Raw genomic sequence first — 4,014 nt, 5'->3', positions numbered from 1 at the left:
CTGTTTGCTCTGGTTTGGTTTCATCAGTGTGTGTTCAGGTCAGTCAGTGTGTGTGTGTGTGTGTGTGTGTGTGTGTGCAGGAGAGTCAATGACGACCAAACACCGTCTGACTGGATGTTCAGCTGCAAACACACACTGAATCAATCTCTTTATTTTCTGTTTCTCTAATCCTTAAACCCATTCTTTGTCAAAATGTTTAATAAATACCGAATGCCAAAATAAATGTTCTTCTGTCTTTAATCCAAGAAATCAAGTAGGAATGTGTAATAATATAATATAATACTATTTTATTAAGTGAATCAGTGGGCATTATTCGACAATAAACATTTCAAATAGTAGAATATTGTCACATGACCTCATTATGATTCATATTTAGTTCAGAGTCCAGTTTTCATCTCGGAAATTAATTATTTTACATTATTCAGTTTCGAGTTAAAAAAAAGATCTATATTTGCCAATCGTCCAAGTCAAGCACAGTGCATTAGTCTTCAGTTCAGTCGGCTCTTCTAGCAAATGTATTTGATCATTTGAATAATCCAAACAGAAAATGTGCATAATGTGCTACGAGTTCACATGCTGTATATTAAGAGGAGTTATTAAAAACACACAGTGGATGTTGAACTCTTATGTTCATATTGGACCAGACATGGAGTGACAGTCACAAAACCCAATGTCTGTCTTTCTGGACTATAAGTCGCACTTTTTTTCATAGTTTGGCTGGTCCTGCGATTTATAGTCAGGTGCGATTTACAGTATATGTCAAAATTAATTCAGATTGAGATGAACCAGAGAATGTCTAATAAGGCTCAACCAAGAGAAAGCATTACCGTCTACAGCCGCGAGAGGGCGCTCTGGTTGGCGGAGTTGTTCAGAAGCGACACCAAGGATGAAGAAAGTGATGTGGGATGAGATTGCGGGAGCTTGGTGAACTTGTTTACTGGTAACTTGCTTGTTGGACTCGCTGGCTTATGTTAATTTAGCCTATTCAGCCTCCCAGGTATATGTTCTTTATGCTATTGTGCAGCTGACTAACTGTTAATGTGTTGCGTTAACACACCGGACACCTACTCAGCCTGTTGTTCTGTGTAGTTGAATAACTTGCCTTTCCAGATTAAATGTCTGTTCTTGGTCTTGGATTTTGTGAAATAAATTTATAAATAAATGCGACTTATAGTCCAGTGCGACTTTTATATGTTTTTTTCCTCTTCATAACGCATTTTTTGACTGATGCGACTTATCCACCTTATTCTGCTCAGTCTAAACAATGCGCGCTGCCATGACTACGACTCCGGTTGCCTACTTCCGTTCATAGCGCTTGACCTGTACTAGCAGCGAGAGAATGAGTTCAAGCTCCTCGTGTGCTGTTGTTATTTGTTTTAACAATTCAAAGAAGATTTCAAACTTTTTAGAAACTGAGTGTTTCGAGCATAAGATAAGAAGGAGATAATGCCCATGTATCAGATACATTCAATAAAGTAAACGTTTAGAGTGGTTAGCGTTAAAACTGAACTTCTCTCGCTACTAGTACAGGTCAAGCGCTACGAACCGGAAGTAGGGAACCGGAGTCGTCGTTATGGCTGCGCCCATTGTTTAGAGCAGAATAAGGTGGATAGTCCGGTAAATAAACCAGCAGGATCTGAACACTCAGAGGAGAGAGAACACAAGATGACAGAGAGAGAGAGTTTAGCTCCACTGTTCTCTGAATAATCACACTAACTCCACTCAGCAACTCTGCAGCGTTTGTTAAATCTCTTTAAAGAGATGAACGTGTGTAAAGATCATGTTCAAGCGTAACGTCTCAGCATGAGCTCCTATGGTGTGTGTGTGTGTGTGTGTGTGTCGCAGTGGAAACTCAATCATTAAATGGTCTATAAATGTCTCTGAGTGTTGCGGTGAGCAGCATCTCTAACACACACACACACACACACACACACACACACACACTCTCTCTCTTCTTCTACTCCACCTCACAGCAGCTGGACTCCTCGTTCACACACACACACACACACACACACACACACACACACACACACACACACACACACACACACACACACACACACACACACACACACACACACAAACAAGTGTGCTGTTACTGTATTTAGATGTCATTTCTAAACCCTCTTCAGACTAGCAGACCCAGCAGAGCAGGACGAGACTCAGTTCAACACCCTGTGAACGACAAACTACAGTATTCTGGCTTTTAGTCCGTGTCTGTTAGTTCTGAAGCCATTGATACGCTTGTGTTCTCCAAAACATTGACAAAATTATATTTTTGCACATTTATTTAAAACTCCTAAAGCCAGAAAGCTGTTATGACTGTGCAACGCACAACTTCCCGTTCACTAGACAGAAAAACACAGTTTACCTCTTTTCTTTAAGAAATCATAATAATATTTATTACACTTGTACAATAACACATAAATATGACAACAGATTGTTTTTTAATGCCATCATGAACACAGATGACACTATAACACTGTTTCTCTGGCACTGAGGGAGAATATCATCATTTATGACGGACATCAGGAACCGCACAAGTAATATCAATATGAAATGTCATCAATATGAAAACGGTACAGGTGTAGTTTCATAACATCAGCAACATGAACATTTAAAACAGCACTTTCATAGTGATACTTTGGTTAAATATTAAACACTAATGTAGTTCTGGCTGATATTTACAGCAGTGTTTGGATGTTATGAACAGAATGAAGCTGTAACTGTGTGTTTCCAGTTTGAGCTTTAAGGAAACTGAAATAACCCTGTCAGGACCACAACTATTTCTCACCAAAGCAGAAGATGACAGACGGACAGATGCTAAACGACAATAAAACACTGGTTTAAAACATGTGCTAAACTATATTACATTAAAGATAGAGAGAAGAGTGAGAAATAAACGCTACTGTGAATGGGAGATTTCCACATATTATTCTGGCCTTTTGAGACAAAGAGTTTTCCAGCAGAAGCAACAACAAGAACATCTTAAATAACAGCATGAATGAATCAGTTGAATCGCCTTTACTTTGGTTTCAGCTCAATATTAGAGTTGCAGATTTGTCTGAATGGATCACTGAGGAAAGATCAGCTCGATGATGGAGTCGAGCGTCCAGGCGAGTCTGTTCTGGTTCTCAGCATCTGGTGATGAAGCTCCTGGATTGGGTTTTGGCCACCAGTAATCGCAGCGAATCGCTGGACGTCCGGATGAGTTCTCTTCCACTGACAGGGAAAGACAGAGCAGAGGAGGGTTATTCTGTCCGTTTCAGAGTCAAGAACGTCCATCATCTCATCTGTGAAACCTCAGAAACTGATAGTGTTTAATCTTAGAAAGTGAATCTCACCAAACATGCATGTCCACGCTTCTGTTTCTCTCCAAAGTCAAAAGACAGACGTAAGAACTTGTATTTAGCTTAAAGAAAATAATTATTTAGATTCTCTATACTGCAATGCAAACAAATAATTATAACAATATCATAATTGTCTAAATTGGGAAGTAAAAGACAGAAATTCTGTGGGAAAATGGGGAACTTGAGTGTTTACACGTGCAAACATTAGTTGTGCTGCTTTAATGCTGATTTACATTAAAAAATTAACAAACATAAACTATTGTAAGAATGTAAGAATAATGTGAAATGACAACAAATAAAACACAAAAGTAATACATCCAGAAACATTATGAAATCAAATTAATAATTTTGGCACATAATAGTGAGTGTCAAAACGTAAAACATTGTTATAACAGTCCTAAAATATGCTTAATTTCTTATCAATGGAAGTTATAAGATAAAATGTATAAAAAACAGAGATAAACAAAAAACTAATTTTATAAGATAAAATTAAAATGTATAAAATTTTAATTTTTAATCTAATACCAAAATAAAAGATCTCCCGTTTCCAAAAGAAAGAGAAACTGGTAGCCCTGCATATGACTGGGTCATATCATTATACATAATATTATAATATAATATTATGAAAACAAATTAATAATTTTGGCACGTAATAGTCAAAGTC

Source organism: Scardinius erythrophthalmus, assembly GCF_964197995.2.
Source record: "Scardinius erythrophthalmus genome assembly, chromosome: 1".
NCBI classification, from domain to species: Eukaryota; Metazoa; Chordata; class Actinopteri; order Cypriniformes; family Leuciscidae; genus Scardinius; species Scardinius erythrophthalmus.
Note: the sequence above shows the minus strand (reverse complement) of the source record.